This window comes from Balearica regulorum, chromosome 5 (genome assembly GCF_011004875.1).
Source record: "Balearica regulorum gibbericeps isolate bBalReg1 chromosome 5, bBalReg1.pri, whole genome shotgun sequence".
Classification (NCBI taxonomy): Eukaryota; Metazoa; Chordata; class Aves; order Gruiformes; family Gruidae; genus Balearica; species Balearica regulorum.
In genome coordinates this window covers 12,489,652-12,510,890 of record NC_046188.1, presented here as the reverse complement: position 1 = coordinate 12,510,890, position 21,239 = coordinate 12,489,652, and the positions used below count along the sequence as shown (strand labels likewise).

The following is a 21,239-nucleotide window of genomic DNA, read 5'->3' as shown; positions in this document are numbered from 1 at the left end:
TCCCCGTCTCAGGAGGTGCGTGCAGCATCCTCGGGCCGGCCGTGAGGGATGCGCAGCCTCTGATGGCTGCCCAGAGCAGCTGCTTGGGACCTGGCTCAGCATTTAGCTTAACTCCCAGCAAAGCTGCTGAAGTTCACTTCAAAGCTCAGTGTGGGCTCAGTGCTCTCTGAACTGGGAGGTCTCCTTGACTGCCGGCGCGAGGAGTGTGTTGCTCTGTACATGAGCCTTTTAGGTTCTCTCTGGTTTACTGTACTTCATTAAGAGCTAGAAAATAACATTTGCTGCTGGACTTCCCCCTCTGCAGTGACGGTCTGGCTGTGTGTCTGTGAGGCAGATTCAGGTGTTCGATTTGGGTATCTCTGGTGACATTGGTCAAGCACAAAAATCATGCAATCTGAGAAAAGCAAAATAATAATTTTAGGTACCCTACCCCAAATGTCAGATTCTGACTGTCTTTTTTTAAAATGTATTATTTTATTTTTATTTTTAGGGCTCATTTTCCTAAGTTATTTAAAACGAGGAAAAACAGAATCTTGCTGTAATTAAATTTGGACCACAGTATAAATCACCAGGGCTCCTGGTGGAGTTTCATCTCCGCCAAAGCTGACTTGTTCCACTTGCCTTGCTGCAGCAGCAAGTGTATCAGCAGCCAAAGGTTACCCCCTGCAGTACATCTACAGCTACTGCAGGTATAATGTGAGCAGGATTTCATTTATCAGTGTAGATTTTCATGTTTAAAAAAAATAAATAAAGGGCAGAAAAAAAGCAGCCTGCTCTGCTAAAATCTGGAGTCAATTCTACGGACTTCAGCAAACACAGGTGGGGTTGTTATAGCATGAAGGAATTGGGAATTATTGGCATTTTTTTTCTTCCCGGGACCCAACTGGAAGAGTTTTCCAGGGACATGTGTTAGGCCAAGGATCATGGTATAACAACTAAATCCACAGGTCAGCTCCAGCCGCAGTTTTGCCTTCACCTGTGACCAGACATGAACAAAAACGGGGCTAAAAGTTTATGTGTTTCAAGGGAGGACTGGGAGAGTGCATGGGGAAACGTGCTGAGGGATGCTAAAGCCACACCGCAGCCCAAGGACGTGCTGAAGTATCAAACTGCTGGAGGCGGGGAGGTTTTTTTGGGGAAGCTTTTTGTGGATTGTCTGTTCTCGTAGCGCCCCCTCCTCCAGCCCCATGGCTCTCATGCTCTCGTCGGCATCTGTGCCAGCGCTTCCTGAAGCGGTTCGGCCTCGCTGTTGCTGCAGATTCTTGCCAAATTTAGGCAAATGTAGCTGAATGTATTACACAGAGATCACAGCTGAAATATCCTTTCCAGCTTTACCTGGTTAGATCCTTTTCCGAAGGAAAATGGAGCTCTGGAGAACGTGCTGACCTTGTGCATCACCTGCACCGAGGTCTGCCCGTGCTTCAGGGCCATCTACCCCGGTATCTTGACCTGCCCCATTTTAGGGATGCAGTGGGGCTTGGCCAGCAGTTGGCAGGGGCTCACAAAGCGGTTGGGGTGCTTTGTCCCCCTCTAACATGCACACACAGACTCCCTGAGCTCTTAGCTGGCTGCTGGCACAGCCCTCAGCGTGGCACAGCCTGTGTTTTCTCATGTGAAATTCAATAAATTCAGCATTTTCAGGACCTTGGCGTGATCAGGGTTTTCAATCTTCTCCTTCATTGCCTTCTAATATACCCTCCTAACAATTAACTCTGTGTTGGGAGAACGCCAAATGCAGGGTAAAAGACTTCGTTTTTCTTTCCCATAATTAAACATCGTGTTCGCTGCTGTCTCTCCCACTTGATTAAGGGCCCGTCTATGGTCTAAAATTCTCTTTGCTGAATTAGCATAAGGTCTGTCAGGACTCGACCAATATTCTCCCTCCCACTGCATCTGTGCAGCTCACAAAGAGCGGCACTGGCCGGCGGCGGGGGCCTGAAAATGGGCTGTTCCCCCGGCCTTTCGTGGGGGAACGGGCTCAGGATGGGGGGAGAGCTGCGAGGCTGCGTGCCCACCTCCACTCGCCCCCTGCCCGAAGCAGCCATGCCTGGAGATGGAGCCCGTGACCCTCCATGTGGAGTTGTGGCTGTGCCCGACTCGCTCCTGCAGGAAACTTCTTGGATGTCAGAGGAAACAGCTTTTTGCTGCGATCTTGTAAAAAAACACTTGCAAAACCTCCCCCAGCCTCTGTGCTACAGGCTAATTGGGATGGCCAGCTAATAAAAGAGTCCTTTTTAAATTACATCTAAAGACATGTTGGAGAAACATTCCCTGAGCTGGCCTCTGGCAACCTCTAAAGCACTGCAAGTGATGGCAAAAAAATATAGTAAGGTGTCACTGACTGGTAGATGTGTGAGTCATGGCCTGGGAGGTGCAGTAAGGATAATAACTTTCCACCAGTTCAGGATGAGCTGGAGGTGAGATGATGGCTGGGCGTCCTCAGCACAGGACAAGCAGCATGGTTATCCTGACTGGCAGCCCTGTCCTGGGGAATGGCTCGTCCCCGCTTGGAGCATTTCCCCAAAAAGCATTCCCTGGAGCTAGTGCTCCTGTTGCCACATCGCCCAGAACTGCTCTGTGCCACCAAACTCCAGATAAAGGGTAGCAGTACGTACCCAAGTGGTAGGACATTCCAAAGAGGCACCATGCTTCTGCTCAACTTTTCAGCACAGCCTCAGCTTCTGCTGGGAGCCTGTCCTTGTACCGTTACGTCCTGCAGTGCCCAGCCCTGCTCTTCACCCTCCAAAATGTTCCTGGAATCTTCTTCCCCCACCGTGCTAATTAATTTGCTTATTCTTCAATTTTCATAATTCTTTAATTTTCCTAACTTCAGTTCCATTCCCAAGTTGAGAAGTAGTCTTTCTGATATGGGAGGATGGGTCGCTATCCTCAGTAAGCTGGGAGAAGGCTTGGTGGTGAGGGGAACAGGGCCAGCAGATAGACCTGGGACATGGCTGTGAGTCCCAAGCCCTCCTTGCTTGGAGGTACCTCTGCTCCCTGAGGAGGGACCTTGCTGGGTGGCATCTCCGACCACTGCTTTTCCCCAGCTCCTCTTGCATCTCTCTCTGTGTCCTTTGCATAAACAGCCGCAAAAAGGGAGCCTTTGTTTCCAGCAGCGTCAGGGGAATGGCTCGCAGTGGTACAGATAACCCTGCCTGCAAACAAGCGGAGAGGCTGCGGTACAACCGGGAGGGTGCACAATGAATTATTCACCAGCTGCTTCCGCTCCTTTCAAGAAGTTTGCTGTAACGTCAGGGGCCAGAAGTGATGCATGTGAGATGGGTAACCAACTGCACACAAGCAGTTTGAGCTTTTGGCTCGCTGGGTGCTCAGTCCATTCTGGTCACAGGGACCTCCTGGTTTCTGCAAATATATGTCCACACCTCTGCGGTGTTTGACCATGGGTGGCCCATAAATGTATTTTCTTCACTCTCTGGACGCCCACTGAAGCCCTGAAAATCAGACTTACAGCAGTGCCGAGTGCCCGCAGCTTTGACAGACATTGGTAGGAGTGATGCTTTAAACATACAGAGTTTCATGGTGCCACGTACCCTGGCAACTCAGGTCTTGGGGCTTTCCGCTTGGGCCCCTGCAGTTACCGGCCGTTCACAGCCTCTGCTTGGGGTGCCCCAGTCCCTAAGGTGGGCACAGCCACAGCCCTCCGCTCCTCGGGCTGCAGTTAAAGCTCTCGTGCCGGTGGAGCACTCCGGAGAAAAGCCGATGAGAAAAAAATGATGCTGAGCTCAGGCTGAGCAAGTACTGCCCAGTCTAGAGGCTCTATGTGTGTCTTTTTATTTCTGCCTTTGGCTGAAGAGTGTTGACTACGATGTGAGTGAAAAGCATTGCTGGGGTTTTTTCTTTTTTTTTTATTTTTTATTTTCCAACCTGGCTATTCAAACTGCCATGAAAAATATGTCCATTCTTTTCCTTTATAACCTCTTATAAGCTCTCAATTTTAGCCTCCACTCCCCAGAGCCCATAAAATAAATGGGTAGTAACACCATAAAAATGAACAAAATGCCAAACCATACCCAGTTCATATTCTGAGTGTCTTATTAAATGTGTATTAAAAAAAAATGCCTCCCCTTACATAAATATGTGATTGTTTATAAATCTGTAACTAATTTTAAGCTGTTTGAAGCAGCCTTATAATAGAATGACCTTCTGGAAACAGAGCTTTACAATGGGGTGCTAGATGACCACACTAAAGGACAAGAACAGAGCAGATGTGAGATATACCTGTATTTTAATATGTTCAGAAAAGTTTTGCCTAGAAAACTCACAGGTTTCTAGAAGAAAAAATATAGGTAAAATTGGTCATTTATTTCATGTATTTGGCTTTAAATAATAGTAATAGTAATAGTAATAGTAATAGTAATAGTAATAGTAATAGTAATAGTAGTAGCAGTAGTGATGATGATGATGATGATGATGATGATAATAATAATAATAATAATTCCCCCCTAGGCGTTCAGCACCCTGCCATACCCAGGAACCAAGCACTCAAACCAGCAATCAGCTGGCTACATCACCTTCCTCTCCAGCCTCTCATCTTCTAGCCATGGGTACCCCAGCCTGCTCTCGGCCAACACCTCCACCTTTACAGAGCAACAGCAGAGACCTCAGAGGTTATTGGAAAAGGACAGTCTCACGCTGTCTGTTTGGATAACAGCTATCTGGGAGCTGGAAAGCAAAGTCTTTTGTGTCTGCAGTATCAAGGGAAACTCATGGCGGGGAGGAATAGAGGAGCAGACATAACAACAAATGGACAAGGGCATGGCATTTCTGTTCCTTGTGGTGAATACTGATGCACAGTGCATTGAAAACCTGGCTGGTGCGGCCGAGTCCTACCTGATCCTCTGGCCCCAGCAGATGCAGGTGATGAGAAGTACTTCCAGCCTCTCAGTTCGCATGCTGAGAAGGTCTAGGCATGAAGTTGAGACTGATCCAGCCATTCTCCAGCCCTGGCCAGGTTCTATTCCAAGGTAAGAATAGCAAGGCTAGGTTCTGGATCCTCCTTCATCATTGCCCCCAGGCCAGGAGCTCGCTGGTGCCCTCCTGCTCCCAAGTGTACCTTTGTCATTAAACCAGAGGGTGGCACCCAGGCTTTCCCTCAGCCTGTCTGGGAAGAGAGGAAGAGGGAGCCTGTCTTCCAAGGGAAGGTGGAAACAGCTGAGCTGGTAAGAGGAAAATCTGGCCCTGCCTGGGTGGGCTCTGGCCCTGGCCCCCATTCCCTCTGCAAGTGCCTTGGAGGGGGGGTAAAATGTTGCTGCCCCTTTCCTGGAGACTGGGCTGGCCCCAAAGTGGGGCTCAGCTCGTGCTGCTGACAACGACGGCGGGTGCACAGCGACAATGTACATGATTACGTTCCCGGCAGCGGGTATAGCAAAGTATTGCCAGATGATGATAACTTACACAGTCTCGGGGATGCTTTTAGATTCGTCTATTAATAACTCCCTATGTTTTCATTTCTGGGAACACAAATATGTATCCCCAAATGCTCTGATCGTCAGAGGCCTCACCAGGCTGGGAGTCGGTAATCGGTGACTGATTTCATGTCTGTCCAACATAAAGCTTTGTGATTGATCGATGTGTCCGGAGCCGTCCTCGCATCACTTCTATGCCAAAATCCTGGCTGCATGTGCTCATTACAGTGACAGGCTGGAACAAAGCTCAGGAGAAAAGCTTCAGGAGCAGGGCCAGTCCTGGAGCGGGCTGGCATAACTTCAACTGATTTGAATGTGAATTACACCCATTTAGGCCAGGCCTGGAATTTGCCCCTGGCGTGGGCTGGCTCTCTGCAGCTTCACTGAACCGGGTCGTTTGTGCCCCAAAATGCTGTTTGTGGGAAAAGAGCTGAGCAAAAGCAGATCGTGGTGCCAGCCTGAGCTGTGATTTTTGCATATGATAAATTGGAATAATATGAGCAATTCTTTTTTCTCGAGATCTTAGATTTTAGCTTTTGTTAAAAATGAAAGTGGTTAATATGTGCATACGTAAGTGTGTGCATAGGATGCAAATATAAACTCCCACCCGTGCACACACACTCTGTAAAGACTGTACGATTTTAGCGTGTCTTGTTTCTGGATTTAAACTCCCCCTAGATTTAGTCCTTATGGAGCTGAGATTTTGACATGCTGTCCACAGGCCTGCCGAGATGCTCAGTGCAGATGTGGATTTGACCTGGTTGCTGCCAGTGTATTGGGTGATTGGGGATCTGGGCTTTGTCACGTAGTCCTGTCTCTGACCCCAAAAGTCTCCTTGGGCTCTGGGCTCTTTGAGCCGCTGCGTTTGGGGTACGTGGGTATGTTGGCAGGGGCCCCCAGTCTGGAGATTGGCATTTCCACGTCCCCTAAGGGACGTGGGTGGAAATGCCCAACTTTTAGCTGTTGGGTGACTGTTCAACCTAGTGGCAGCGTAGGAGGGACATCAGAGACCCTGCTGATGGGACCACACGTGAACACGTCTGTGTAAGGTCAAATACAGTGTAATGTCTGTCAAGAAGGTATTTGCAGGTGACAAATTAGATCTGCTGAGGCAAGAGGTGCCCCGGTCCCTCTGCAGCTGGCAGGACCACGTTCCTGTGCCCAGCGCTGCCTCTCCATCCTCTAGAAATGTGAAAATCACCCAGGGTGAGCTGCTGCCTCCCTGCCAGCTCAGCATGGACCTGCCAGCTTCAGATATCACCCTGAGTCTTATCTATTACAAATGAGCTCTTCCTGGGATCAAAGAGAGCATATAAAAGACTTATCAGAGCTTTGAGTCCATCCCCCCCCTGCTCAGGGCAGGACAGTCACCCCCAGGAGCGGCAGAGGACACAGCCGTGCCCTGCAGAGGTCACGCTCCGCTCCAGAAGCAAATGGCACTTCTAGGCACTCTCCAGCCACTTTTAAAAACCTTAATAATTTTAAGTACCACATTTGGGCTAAGGCAAAACAAATCACAATTTAGGGAGTCCATATTCTAATCACTCACATGAGAATTATTTTAGGACAAAGAGCAGCAGCATTTGCAGTCTGGTGCAACGCTCTGCAAGTACTAATTTGGTCTTGTTGCTGGGGGAAATTTGTGGTGAAAGGAATGGCAAGAAGAGAAACAACAAAAAGAAAGCAGAGAAGAAAACTGGAAAGTGAAGGTCTTGTCTCCCTTGGCCTGTTACAACCAGCGTCCTGTCTGGAGATGGTCTTCAGCAACGGTGGTGAAATGCCCTTGGCTAGATCTCTGTGCCTGAGCATAGGAGGGGACAGAAGAGCAGTTTTGGCCCCAAACATGCAGAAATTACGCTTTCCTGCTGCAAAGTGTGGTAGCCACCTGGCCTCCTGTGGAGTCACCCAAAAGCCTACTGCAGTGAAGAACAAAATGTGGCTGTAGCAATCCAACCACTTATTGAGCTGGGGAGGGCCTGAAATTAAGTAATTTGGTAACAGCATGTTTCTGTAGTGCAATCCCATGTTAGTCTTTAAAATGCTAAATCAGGAGTGAAATCAAAATTTTTCTCACCACTGGATTTAGTTCAGCCTTTTCAAATGGGACAACACAGCGGAGTGCCACATTCATTGGAGTTGTTATATTTCATCCCATTTGATTTCCTCATTTGTCTTGAAGAGCTGAGGACTTTCCAGTAAAATAGTTTTGTGCTCTGCAGGGTGCTCAGAGCAGGTCGTATTAAGAAATCATGGATAATGTTTCAGAGAGCATCTCAGAAATGAGAGGGTGTACCTCAAATCTGGGCTGCAAGCCCCTGGGCTATTGAACGTCAGGCTTCCTATTCTAGCACCGGTTTTCCCCAGCAGGACTGAGGCTGTATGAAACAAGCTATTGGTGAGATTACTACACGGCTGGGCTCTGCTTTTGAGGGCCAAGAAACTCCATTAAAGAACCAGTGCAAGGTGCAAGGCAGAATGTGTGCTGTGCTGAACTGGGTGGCACTGGTTTGGAGGCTGTTGGGAACCAGTGGGAGATGGTGTTCCCTAAAGTTCAGTCCTCATGTGCAAAGGCTGTCACAGGATGCATGACTCATACTTAATGGGCCTTCCACTGTTTTTGTTAATGTTGCTGTCCCAAATGGCATGGGAAAGGCTCGTCGGGAGAGATCCCATGGTGGGCAGTCCATGCACAGCCGCCTCTGCTGCCGCAGCAGGGCTGGAGGGAGACCGCTCCTGGGGTAGGGCAGCAGGCTCAGGGACCGTGTCCGCCCTTGCCTGCCTCTGCCTGACTTGGTCCAGCAGGCATCCTTTCCCCAAGGCGGCAGAAAGGCATGCGTGCATTGGGAGAACTTTTTTGGGAATCCTTTGCCATTGTGGAAATCCCCCTGGTTTCCGCCAGCCGGGTGCAGGATGACCTTGGTAGCAAATGAGGGCTTCCCAGCCTGTTCCTTAGGATGGGTTGGACACAGGCATCCTATGTGCAGTGTTGTGAAATCGTATCTAGTTTTCTTGTGTGACACAGATCTCATTTTACCTGCCCGTTTCCTACCCACCAGCAGCTCAGGAAGCCAGCTGTGTCTTACGTTGAGCCCTTGCTTGAAGTCAGCAGTGTTTCCACGGCTTTCAGTCACAGATCTGATGAATAACAGCTTCCAAGGGCCCCCCCATGCATGCTGTCTTCTCTGTCCCTTGTGAAATAGAGAAGTATGAACAGAGAAGGAAATCAAGTAAGTGACAACGATGACAGAGTCCATCACAAACTGAATGAATCAGCAGACACCCTATTTTCAGTTATTTATGTTCAATAAACCAAATCTTCAGGGTTGAATTTTTCTTCTTCGGTTCCCATCAGGTGCTCAAATCATACGCAATACTTCTCAAATATAGATTTCCACCTTGTATATAAAAACAGTGAGATGAATAGTTTTGGCACAGCTGGTTCTTGTAATACTGTTCTGGTTTCACATATTCAAGGATCCTTTTAGATCCTGACGTCCTCATTCCTGGTACTAGAGTCAAAACTTAGCTTTTATTTTATTTTAAATTCTATTTCAGCTCTCAACTTCTAGCTTACAATTTTGCCCTAAAAAGGCTTAGGAAAATGAAGAAATCAAAAGACTTTCTCAAATGCCTTGGTTTTAAGATCAGTTATGATTTTTACATAAGATAATTGGAGCCTGGTGTTATCTTTAAGTGCTGGAATCACAGCTGATAATGTCAAAAATAGGGTATTCAAGATAAGGTCCCTTTTAAACAAATAGTGCATAAGGATCTGACCAATATTAAAACCTCTTGAAAAAAACCTGTGGCACAAAGACAAGTAGATGGTGTGAGTGCAATCCAGCATGGTTTCTGCCTGGTTCCACAGGATGCTGGGTGGGTGCAGAACCAGACCCAGACCCACTTGCCAGGCAGCTCACTTGCCTCCAACTCTTTGTACACCATCAATGCCCAGGTACCCACAGAAACCACCTGGACTGCTAAACCTCTCACCAGGTGGGTGGTTAAAGCTTTCATTTAGACAGAAAAAAAACCCCCAACCCTCTACAGCCTACAGCTCCTACAGATTGGCCTTCAGGTGATAACTGTTGGCTATTCATGCTAGCTATAGAGGGCACCAGGAAGCTGGGGGATCTAATTTGGGAATCCTGGAGAGGAGGTGGTGCCTTGGGGCATTGCTCTTTGCTGGTATGTTCATTAGCAGTATGGAAGTCCTGGGATTTGGGCTGGAGAGTGGCTTATTTTGTTAAGCTTTCTACTAGGGGTTGGGCAGTGCCTAAGGGAGCCTTCCTCTGCATTGGAAGATGAAGGTGGGCTTCCTCTCCCTGGAGGGTGTAGGAGCTGGGCTGGGGGCTAATGAGACTCAGAGGAGCAGACCTCGTGTGATGTTCAAGGGTTGGAGAGCTCTGTGTGATAGTGAGTTCAGTGTGGGGCTTGTCCCTGGTATGGGAAAACCTGCCTGCCTGTCTAAATTACTCAGAGCTAGGACCCAAGGAGCAGGCGGGTCCGGGGGGTGGGTGTTTGCAGCATGAGGCTGAAGGAAGGCACGTCTGTAGGCAGCTGGCCACAGAGGACGTCTCCCACAGGTGCCCCATGATAACTAGTCAGTGCTTCCATGGTGTTGGTGATGCACATGGGAGCAACAGTTGCTGCACTGGCTCCCAGTCTCCCTGGCCAAATTATCTCGGAAGTATCGTCTTGCCACTTCTGATGTATCACTTTTAGGCTGATTTGTGGCTGGGTCCAGCCCTTCCAACAGCGGCTAAACATTAACAGCTGAAGGCTTAACAGTAATATACTTAGTGTAATAAGATTTATTATTTTAAATGCCTGATTAAGAGCCCTAGGGACTGGAATCCTCCCTCTCACCGGGGCACCGGCAAGCACCCTGGCACTGGTGGGTGAAGTTTCTCCTCCTCCAACAGCTACCAGTGTTGTACACCTCAGCCTGCTTTTAGGTGTAAAAAGGTATTTGGTTCTGTTCCTGTCACTCTTCCCTCTTGCTGCTGGTTGCATCAGGGACTCCTCTGACGTGAGCTTCTGCCCTTTGAGCTGGACGGCCATCTCTGAGTTGCTTCATCCTGGCTGGGAAACAGGCTGTACGTGAGGGCATTCGTAATGTGGGACTCTGGGGCACAGACCTTTGCATCCGAGCAGCTGTGCTCACCCAGGGAGCGGTGCTACAAAGCACCTATGCATTGCAAAATTAGCCTTACATGTAACGGTGCCGCCCGTGATACACCCCAGACAGGGGGAACAGCCTCAGAGCCAGGTGAGAAGGAAAATATGTTTCTACTTCTAGCAGCTCAGCCTTCAAGTTCCCAGACAAAATACAAATTCAGCTTGACAACAAGGTATATTTTACTAAATGTCTTCAACTACATATTCAAACTACCAGAGAGTCAGACCAGAAATTTAGAAGTGAATTGAATCTGAATATTAAACCAGTGATTCTCTGGAGGGAAATTTTCTGAACTTGTCTGATCCTCCAAGGAGATGGTATTCCCAAGGAACTAATTTTGTAACTAATTATCAGATGAAATAAGGCTCTATCAATGGTTTAGAAGACCTAACTTGGCACTAGTTGAATGCATATGGAATTTGTCATTAGTAATAATGAAAAAATTGTTTGAAACTTTTTCATTGAACATGCATTTATTTATTGAAAGTGCACTTGTAACTAAAACCACTTTTCCTCCTGATCTGTGAGGTTGGTAAAAGATGATTATGCTCTCTGTAACCTGTATTGAAGGGGATACTCTGCTTTTCTATAGCATTTTCCTTTTATTCAAAGACCTTTTACAGAAGCCGATGGGAGTTGTCACGATGTGAGCAAGAGACAGAAAAGTTGCCAAATATCTTGGAAACATAGGCAGCTACTTCTGGGAAAGTGGATGGCTAAGGCTAACAGGAAGGTGACTGCTTGATTCCAAATTTAGATTCAGTGTCCCAAATAGCGTAAGTCTGCTGAATTCCTTCTCTGTCTATTCAGGACCCCTTATAAACCTTGCTCTCGGGATGCTATGTCTCAGGACATTTGAAGGTAAATGCTGTCCCCATTTGGCACTAGCAGACTGGCTGAGCAGATCAAGGATTATTTATTCTTTATTATTAGCCTGTGTTGGAAAATATCCTAGTTTTTCAATGTGCACGCAGAACACAGCAGGTTCGGGCTGGGACGGGTGAAGGAGTCAGGGAGAGAAGGCTGGGGGAGGAGGGGGTTGCTGCTGGAGAAAGATTGGTGCTGTTCCTCCCATGGATGGACTTTCCTGGGGGAGAAGGCAATGCTCTGCCTCCTCCCTTGCTCAGCAGGAGCAGATGTGCTAGTGCAGCAGGCTGAGCTGTTGGGTGCCGGTGATGGACTCGCCATGTGCGTGGTTGTCCCCAGAGGGGCACCACGTCTGTCAAGGAGCAATAATGAATGAGGTACCAGAAGGTCAAATGCTGCTGCTTTTCCTTCAGTTCTTGACAGTGGGGTGCAATGCCATTCCCAAAAAGGCAGAGTTCTCCTGGGCCAGCCAAAGGACTGACATTCAATTCCCAACACAGCAAGGGAGCGGTCAGAAGCGGGGAGATGCTTGAAACGAGCCAGTGCCCGGTGAGTGTTTGTTGACTGATGACTGGAAGGACTTAGGTGGATGTGTGAGAAAAGCATAGGAGTAAAACTGGAAAAAGAGTGGGAAAGACTAGGATCTGCCTAATGGACCTGTGTCTGAGGGGCATGTGAAGTGAGCTGTAGAGCCTGGTAGTACACCCTCCCCAACAGTTGCAGGATCAGCCGCGTCCCGCTGCCTGGCAGAAGGCAGTGCTAAGCAAGGGTTGTGGACTTCAGTCCAGTGGCCTGCACAACGTCTGCTCCCCTTTGAAATAAAAAGACGGATTAACTCAGTAAGACATACTACAGATGGCTTATAATATATTCCTGCATCTATGTGTTGGCTGAACAAAGCTTGTTTAGCCTTGTGAACCAGGCGAGTGTGCACAGGTACTCAGGAGAAATTATGAAATGCTGATTGTTGGCAGAGCAACATGAGCAGAAATATCCTGTGTGCTGACCTTCTTTTCCCTTCCTTTCCTGCCCCATCTTGGATGGTTTTGGTGCTGCTCTGGGCATGTCCTTCAAGAGCTGGGCACACTTCTGGTGACGGGACATCTCCTGCAGGGCCTTCACAACTGAGCCATGGTTGTAAGGAGCACAGGAGAAATTGAACCCAGAAAGCTGCTATGGACACCACGTGCCCGATCTTCACTGTGTGTTGGTGGCATAGGGCACTTGAAACTTCTGCATGGAGGGATGTTGGCTAACTGGGAGGGTTTGAGCCTTCCTGGCTGAGGTGGATCAAGAGGGGAGGATGACTTTTGCTGCCCTCTGCACGTGGTTCCCTGCCGCCTCCTCTACAACCTGGGGTGTAGAAATCTGCCCTGCGTCCTGACCAGGTGCTGCTGGCTGATGTGTGTGCTTCAATCCACAAGCCTGCCCTGCCCAGCAGTTGGCAATGCCCAGAATCACTCCAGGAAGAGTGTGGGGGATGCTCTTATGTGAGGGCAAGTGCCTGAGGGGGACGTCAGCCCCAGGAGGCTCTGGTCAGTATCTGAGCCTGGATGAGCTTCCCCTCAGCAAACGCTCATGCTGGATGCCTCTGTGGTGCAGTCATGCGGTGGCAGCCATCCAGCCCCCCAAACCACAAAGAAACAGAAACTTTAAACAGAAATTGCTGAACGGCACCTAGGGGGAGGCCTACAAAAGGCCCAAAGTTGGGACTACCTCTCCAAGGTGAAGTGGGATAATACCCTGAACCAAGGTGGTCCTGAGCTTCTGGTGTGGCCAGTGGCATCCTGGGGGGTGTGAGACCTACTAGGGACCACAGGGTAAGGCTGGTCTGTGCTGACCCGTGAGACAAAAATAGCCTTGTTTCTTTTAACTTTAACTACTTTTAGGCAGGGGAGTGCCATGAAAGCCCAATTCTCTTCTCATACATGCTGGTTTTCCACCAAGCCCTGGTGAAAATCTGGCTTGTGCCGGTACAGTAGAAGAGCTGTCTCGATGTTGACCTGACCTACTGTGCCAAAGCCCTCAGAGTTATTGCAATGGACATACCGGATCTCACACTGGTCCTCCCTTACTGGATTTGAAGTCAGGTTGCCAAAGAAAATCAACCCCTTGGGAGGGTTGGCAGCTTTTGTAGCCATCGGCGATGCCTCTTGGGTTTTTTGTGGTTCCCCTTGAAGCATCTCTCACGGCTGTGCTGCATGGGACCCAGCAGGAATTCACCCTGAAACTGCTGCTGGGAGAAGGGGCTGCTCCAGCCTCCCCTTAGCTTTGGGGGGTGCCCATGTCTCAGGGCTGAACTCCAGCCTTGGGGTGTAGGGTGCCGCATTTATCACCAGCAAGGCCAGCAGCTCCCAGTCACGCCGCTCCTCCTTCAGAAGTGACAGGCTGCTGCCCTGATGGTTCATGGGTCATGCAAGATGCTTTGAAATCTTGTTGTAAGTGGGGATATTTGACCTCACTTTTCTCATCGGATGCCCGTGCAGGAGAGATGCAATTAGCCCGCTGGCAGGCTGGAGCAGCTCGCACTTTGTTCCTAACCCACCACCTCAGTCGAATAGTTGGAGTGTTTCCCTCCCAAAAGCATATGCATTTTAGAGGTTGGTAACTGTTTGCTTAAATTTGTCCCCTCTGAGAGGAGAGACATCTCTTGACTGTATCTCTTGTTGCTCGTTCGTACAAAACACAGCAGCCTGTGTGTAATGCAGGCTTCAGCCCTGGGTGCAAAGGGGAACCAGGTGGGTGCAAAAGGTCCTGGCCTTGTCTTGTGGGATGGCTGTAAGCTGCGCTCATCAGCTCTGTAAAGCCTGCTTTGCTTTTCGTGGGACTGAGCAGCACGGAGGGGCTGGCGCTTGCCTCTGGTGTTTCTTTTACACAGCCAGTGGCTCCCTGCACTGGGGGGCTTTGATACCCGCCATGGCTCAGCGTTGGGTGTGTGGGGACACATCTGTCTGACAAGATCTGTCACATCTTGTTGTCTTCAGAGAGCGGCTCCTCATGTATGGGAGGAGCTCGGCTGGGAGCTGCTCTGCTGGGTTTGGATTTTCTTTTTTTTTCAAATTTTCCCGGCCATTGTCACTGCAGGCTGATGGTTTTTTACAGATTCATCTCCACTAGAGGGCAATGTGATCTGGCATGGGAAAGGGAGAGAGCCAAGAGGAAATGCCACAATGTGCACATATGGAGTGATGGCGGTGGGCGACTGTGGGCCCTGGCCTGCTGTGGGCATGAGCAAAGGGCTCAGCTCATCCCTGAGTGGGACCCCAGTGTTGGGTGATTGCACCTCCCGCATTGCTGCTAGCCCTCCCAGTGTGAGGCTCGGTGAGCAGTGCAGAGACCGGAAAGAACTTGACAGTCAATGAATGTCACCAAAAAACAGAGGGAAAGCCCAAAGTAACACTGAGCGCTTCTGAAATGGCAAAGAAAATGCGTGGGTGGGGGGATGGATGACACACACAAGTACGTGTTCCTGCTGTGAGTAGAGGAGCCTGTTCTAGACACATCTTTCTCTTCCCTGGAGATGTCGAGGACGATCGCTCTGTGCTTTGAGCACTGTCCAGTGTGGTGGGAGATGACAGCGCCTGTCACGAGTTGCCTGTTCTCTTGTCCTCCCCTGGAGTGGGGGGGAGGTGGGTGCAGGGGCCACTTTGTTTTCATAGGGTCGGGGTGGGGGGGGTGGGGATTGTATTTTACTCAATATATTGAATGTAAAAGAGGGTCAGCTTCCTTCCCTGGTCTGGGTGGGTAAGGTTTGTTATAACATCACACCACTCGGTTTTGAGAACATGTGTGATGCAGTGTGGCTTCTGCTGGGGGCCCAGAAAGCTGTGAAAACTGAGTTTCAATGTGATGGGTTTTTTTTGGTTTTTTGCTTTTTAAGAGGGTGGAGGTTAGCTGATGATCTGGGCTTTGTTACACATGATCAGGCACAACAAAACCCATAGAAGTTGGCCCAGAGGGGGATGAAGGCAGGGGGATGCTCCAGCCAGGTGAGCAGCCCAACTGTGGGGTGGAGGACTGGGGGGTGCACAGGGCTGGCTGAGCAGAGAGGTGAGGGTGGTGGGGTGCCTTCATCAAAGAAAAGCTCTGGGCTTTGCCAGCAGCGAGGGCAGACTTGGTAAGCGGCTGTGGCAGCTGGGCAGAAGCTGCGCAGCGTGGCTATGAAGTGCATACACCTTCAAATATGGCCTGTTGGCTGAAAGCTGATCCCTCCCATGCTCCTTCCTCTGCAGAGGGTCCTCTTCTTCCATGGCCAAATGCTGTCCCAAATGCTTTATGTCCCATCTGTTATGGTGGCTAAGCAACACATCCCTTGTCCATAGGAAAAAAATGAGGAGAAAGCTAACCTGAGGGAGTCTTGATCTGCTCCAAATGTGGTTTTGGGGTTTCAGGCCAATTCTCCATACAAATTTCAGGGGGATGTGCTTCGGCAGTAGATTTTAATGCTCCAACAGTGACTCTTGGCTCTGGCGTTCTTGCTGTTCTGTCAAAGCCCCTACCGTGGGCTGTCCGTGCCGGGCTAACCGTTGTCCCCAGGGAAGGCTGTGGTGCAGTGTGAGAGGTGCCAGGGGGCCTGTGGGACCCTACCTCCCTCCACAGCTCTTGGTGGCCAAATATCTCTTGAGCCCTCAGTGGCCCTGGCTCTGCCCCAAGCCGGTTCCCAGGGTAGTCACAGCCAGGACTAAGGGCTGCCCGTGGGGGAGGAGACACGCCACAACAAGCCGCCTGCCCTGCTGGAAATTGCACCTGTTTTAAATTTAACATGGAACCTGCTGCGAGGTGGCACGTCAGTAAAAAAGATGTGAATTGCTGACTTTGACATTCTCTCGCAGGAAAACTGACCTTGGGAGATGACAAAATGCAGCTGTACTGAGGAGTTACCTAATGAAGTTCGACTTTAGTTATTCTAGGTTTTCTTCAACTTTTGGTAGATGGTCTTCACTGCATTAACACTGTAGTAGCTCTCCTTTCCTCCTGCCCCATACCTTGGGCACAGGCATGTGGGGCTCAGTGACTCCTTTCAGAAGGCTGGCAAGAAAGCAAAATTAATTCCAGTTCAGTGCATTATGTCATTTTGTTTTTCTTCTGTGGTTTATTTTTCTTTAATTTAATCTGCTCCAAATTTGACTACGCAGAAATTTCCACTTCAATCCAACCTGTGAGCTTTTGACAGACAGGCTTATTTAAGACCTACAGCTGGAAGAAGTAATTAAGGTTCCACTGAAAATGCAACGTCTTGAACTAAGGCAAAAGTACTAAATTTCAACTTAGTCTTACTTTATAATCTCAGGTGCAGCTTCGTAGGTATGTAACATTTTACTGCTGATTGTGGAAATAGGGCGCTTGAATCCGCCTTTCCTTTTTACGGTAGAAGCTCGCAAAGGCATAAAAAGCCCCTGAAAACACATTTCCCTCCCTTCACAAACCAAAGTCTACAAAAGGTATCTGCCAGTGGCAGGGTGGCATTATTTTTTGTTTTCTGCTAAAGTTTAGAATTGGAGGTGCTGGGCAGGGCAGGATAGTCCTCAGCCCAAAAGCCATAGGGGAAAGGCTAAGTGGAGGAATGTGGGCAGCAGAAGGTGCGGTGAGTGCCCACCATGCCACAGCCCTGTGGTTCCTGGGTGCTCTGAAAGCAGAGGGAGGCAGCCCAACGGGTGGTGTTTCAGTGGGGGTTTGGTGTGTCTTGTATCAGTGGCAAGCGATGGGTGCGCAGGCACTGAAGGGAATGGGTGAGGAGAAAACTCTGGCTTCCCTTCTAGAAGCCTGGACCAGGCTGGGTTTGCACCAGCCATATAGAGAGCTGGAACAGATGCAATGAATCAGACCCACCACGGGAAGCCTGATCCTTTCCTCAAGTGTGTTTCCACCTCCTGCTTTCCCGTTCCCACCTCCATGGGGCTGCCAGTGTAACTTGAGGAGCTTTTGGGAATCTGTGTTCCTCAGAAGCCCCTTGGGGCAGAGCTGTTCCCAGGGGCCATGCCAGCAGCCCAGGTGGGCTCCAATGGTCAGGAGGCATGAGGGGTTGGCCACACGTGGAGCTGTGGGGACCCTCTGGTTACAAATACGCCCAGCTCCTTTGCAGAGCACCACAGAGAGGCAAGGAGAAAGCCACCAAGTTGAGAGGCACTTTATCTCAGCTGGTGTGGGGGGTTTCCCCTCTATCCAGGCTCAGAGGGGGAAAACCCGCTTCCTCAGTGTTCCCCTTGTGAAGCAGGATGCAGCCTGTTGGGTTTTAGGAGTTTGATTTAAAAGGGTTGCTTTTATTGTGTTCAGCACCTGCTATCGCCTGCCATTGGAATGGGAAGCCGTTGGTTGTGAGCTGATGGAGGTGACTCTACCCTTGCCTGTCTGTCCTGTTCCTCTTCTCCAAACGGTGTCAGGGCTCAGGCTGCACTTGGCAGAGCACAACAGGGAGAAAGCATTTTAAAAGCTTCAGGAAATACACATTAAAAGCGTTGGTTTGTTTGTTTGTTTTTCTTTTTAGGATGCAGTAAAGAAAACAAGCACTTTTAAAAGTTCACCTCCATTGCAGGGCTGGTGTTGCAGGAGCCAGGGACTGTCTGTTTCACCAAGACCAGGGTGAGTCACCTCTCTATGCCTGGTTCTCACACTGCTGTCCTGAGCTTTGGAGCTTCTAGCCCTGAGACCCTGCACAAGGGGCTGCTCCTGGCCGATTCCTGCTCCAGGTCTGCTATGGCCCTCAGAGCCCTAAATTTGCTACCAGTGCCTGCCCAGCGTTGGCTGTGGGAAGCTGCGCCTCACCTGCATCTCCCCAAGAGCAATATCCATGTCAGAGAGGGGAATTTCAGGCATGGCTCAGGGAGAGGGTGTTTAAAAATAACACTACAGCTGCTTGGAAATATGCCCAAATTTTTAAAACCCAAAGAAGTAGTGTGAAATCCTTAGAAAATCAGGTGATCAAATTTTTGTCACAGAACAGCACTTCACACTGATTCTTGTTTATTAACTTGCAGGCATCCTTCAACAGCTTTCTCTTGTCATCCCCCTTCCTCCCCCTCAACATTTCGAAAGGTTTTCCTGGGAAGAGTGGCCAAGGAAACTGCTGATGCTCAATGGAAAATTTAGAAACAACTCTTTTTTTTTTTGAATGACAGCTTTTTTTTTTTTTTTTTTTTTTTTTTTTACATAATTGCAGAGACAAACCTTATTCTGTTTTCCAATAACTTTACTTGGTTAACTATCTTGGATGAATCACTCCTGTTAAGAGGAAAGCACTGCTGGTCTTGTCCCTATTGCTTCCTCTTACGCCAGTACCTCATCTCCAGAATATGTGCTGTTAATCCTGTCTGAAACTGCCCTAAAATTTTCCCTTTTTAGCTGGCTGGGGCTGTTGCTACTGTGTAATGAGCACAGTTAAAACGTGCTGCTGCTTTTTGCTCCGTGCTATGATGCAGATTTGTCAGATTTCAACATCAGGAGCTGGACGAGAGGGGACTCATGAGCTTGGTTTGCTGGTGCAGCGCATACCCACCGCTGGAGGCTGGATTGCTGCCACTGTAACCCCCTTGCTGCAGAGCTTTGGTGCAGCACAAGCTCCCGCTGCATGTCCAAACGGGCTTAAAACATTCTGACAAGTAAACTGTATCAGCTGGCTTGATGCAAGATCAGATAGTGTTTGTCAGGGCTGCTCCAGCTGCACGGTTCATTGGAGATTACCCATCTTCTCAGCTGGCACGGCCCCGGCGCGCAGCACCCGGCTAACCGCAGCGCGTGGGGTAATTCAGCCTCCTTGTGCCTGTACCTGACCAGCACCAGTTTTGCACTGTGGGTGACCTGCTGGTGTTCACACCTGGCAAGGGCGATGGTGAAGCTGTGGCTGGAGATGGGCATGCAGCTTCCACCCTGCAGCTGGCGAACACCAGTGGAGGAACAATATTTTGTATGGGCAGGGGCGCAGACCCCGGGGGGCTGCCAATGTGCTCGGATAGCCCAGCCTGGGCAAAGCTCTGCTGTGGTATGGACTACTGATCCAGACCTGGGGAGGAACTGGGATGGTCCTCAGCCTCCATGAACCCAGAGACAGACAAGAGGACACAGCCTGAGCCTGGAAGGTTTATCCCTGCTGCACGTTTGGGGAAGCAGAGATGGTCTGTGTTTGCTCAGCGGACCCAGGGGAAGCCATGTCCTGGGAAGCAGGGAGTGGGAGGCGAAGGGAAAAAGCAGAGAGCAATTTAAAGGAGTCCTCTAGAATTCATTTGCCTGCCTGTGCTGTGAGGTTAATGGGGAGGCTGCATTGTGGTGTTCGCTAACACAGCTTTTAAATCAAAGGGGGAGAGAGAGAGAAAGAAATCAACTGAAACTTTTTTGTATTTAAAAAAAATAATTTTGATTTGGTGATGCAAAAATGTGAATAGCTTCATCCTTGTCAAAATATTTTTTTGAGACAGCTTTATGTGCAAACCGCCTCATTTTTGATTTTGCAATAAAAAGCACCCGATTTCTCACCGGGGTTGGCTCTGGCAATGTCCCTTGGTGACGCATTTGCAGTTGGCAGGGGGAGGAGGGAGAAGGTTCATGTGGGGTCAAACACATCCCAAGCGGGTGTTCCTCCAAGCGAGGAGAGCTGTGGTGCAGAGATGCATCTGCGGTGGCTCATTGTCCTTGGAAAGGCTCTGCAGGGGGATAGTAGTGTCCCTGTGCCAGCTCTCATATATGCCTAGCAGAGCCCTTCTCCAGTCCTTGGTCCCACTGGCTCCACGTGGGCTCCTCATGGTTTGAGGAGGGGCCACGATGAGCTGGGGCAAATCCTCCGAAGTGCCTAGGCAGCCTGGTGCTTGCAGCAGTGAGTTTCTGAAGGCATGACTCTGCTGGGGGCTACTCTCAGCAAAAGAGTGCTTTGGATGTTGCTTCAGTGGAGTTGACTATGCATATGTACCTTCCCAACCCCCAGTTCCTCAGCTTCCTCTGCTAAGAGACGTACCTGCTAGCCTGTATAGCCTTTACAGGCAGGCTGCAAAGAGGCAAAGTCTGGGCGTTACAGGCAGTGCTGGCCACAAACCAGCTTGGAGTGCTTGCCTTCACCTCCCGCATTCTCAGGTGGATCATGCATATGAACAACACAACTGGAGAACTGCTAGTGGCGATATAAACCATGTCTCAATATTTTCAAAGTTTAAAAAAATCTACTTTTCTTGTTCCAAGTGATTTTTAAAAGTAAGCTAATTTTCTAGGTGATTGCCTAGGTGAATGAGATGATAGTTCATCTCTCTGTGTGGGGGACAGTCAGGGTCTAGCCCGGTAGTGGGGCTTTGTTTGCTCTGATGGTACAGACAAACTGTGATGATCAGAAGGAAAAATGACAGTGATGTTGAAACAAAATACTGAGCCAGACTGGTTTTCTTTACAAGCATTTTGTTTTCTGACAGCTGCAGAAATCTTTGCCCGGGGGTCCTGTGCTGGGGCAGATACCCCTGGGACAAGCAGCTCAAAGGCATTTTTGGGAGGGGAAACTTTCTTCCAGGCCAGCTTTGGCAAAAGCACACATAAGAGTAGGAGTACGGAGCAAAACCCCTCTCACCTCTCCTTCCCTGGGCTGGGTTCCTCAGGAGCCACAAGCCCTCCTCTTCTCCCTTCTTGACTAGAGAAGTCCCAGATACCAGGGGTTTGGCATCTGAATCATGCAATTTGTTGGCGACTGAGCCATTTGAACTTGGGAACTTGCAACCAGGATGCAGAGCAAGACTCTGTGTATAAGTTACACTGCTGCTGTAACACATGTCCTTGAGGGCAAGTGGCATGAATAG

The 21,239-nt window shown here is 49.4% G+C and overlaps 1 long non-coding RNA gene across 1 annotated transcript in view; it reads left to right on the top strand.

Moving 5' to 3' along the window:
• Positions 1-8,529: 8,529 nt before the first annotated feature.
• LOC142601903 (uncharacterized) overlaps positions 8,530-21,239 on the top strand; it is a 31,100-nt gene continuing 18,390 nt past the window's right edge. Inside the window, exon 1 of the long non-coding RNA XR_012835476.1 lies at positions 8,530-8,653. This is a non-coding gene — a long non-coding RNA (uncharacterized LOC142601903). The remainder of the gene's footprint in view (positions 8,654-21,239) is intronic.